We start from the raw sequence: 663 nt of genomic DNA, 5'->3' as shown, positions 1-663 counted from the left end.
TATATATATATATACATAGCTGTAGCTAGCTGCGCGGTACGGCTAAGCGCAGCTGGCCGCCAGAAGCAGCTAGCTGCAGCTAGCTGTAGCTAGCTGTAGCTAGCTGGCTTAGAGGCAATCTGTATAGATTGTAGCTATCGGTATGGGTGTAGGGTGTCGGTGCTTGCTGCTGCTAGCAGCGGCCCCGTTAAGAGGCGCGGCAGCAGCAGCAGCAGCAGCAAGCAGCAGCAGCAGCAGCAGCAGCAAGCAGCAGCAGCTGCAGCTGCAGCAATAAACTCTGTGTAGCGAAACTAACAGTGCTCCTCATATCAGTTGTCTATACACCTGAATATACAGAGAAGAGATATAATATAAATAATATTTTTATATATTTTTAGTGGAATTTATAAATAATATATAATGCATTTATATAAAAAACAAAATAATATATAATTAAGAAACAAATAAAATAATATATAATGCGTCTATCAACAACAAATATTTTGTTTGTATGTACAAATATACTTATGATGATATATAATATATATATAATTATATATATATATATATATATACACCAGGCAAAATATTTATATTTATAAAAAATTATAAAAATAAATTATTTTATGTATAAAATAACAAAATTAACGATAAAAAACTAAAAATTTTTGTGTTTTTATACAC

The sequence above is a fragment of the Eimeria mitis genome, genomic scaffold (assembly GCF_000499745.2).
Source record: "Eimeria mitis Houghton genomic scaffold, Emh_scaff8239, whole genome shotgun sequence".
Lineage (NCBI taxonomy): Eukaryota > Apicomplexa > Conoidasida > Eucoccidiorida > Eimeriidae > Eimeria > Eimeria mitis.
Note: the sequence above shows the minus strand (reverse complement) of the source record.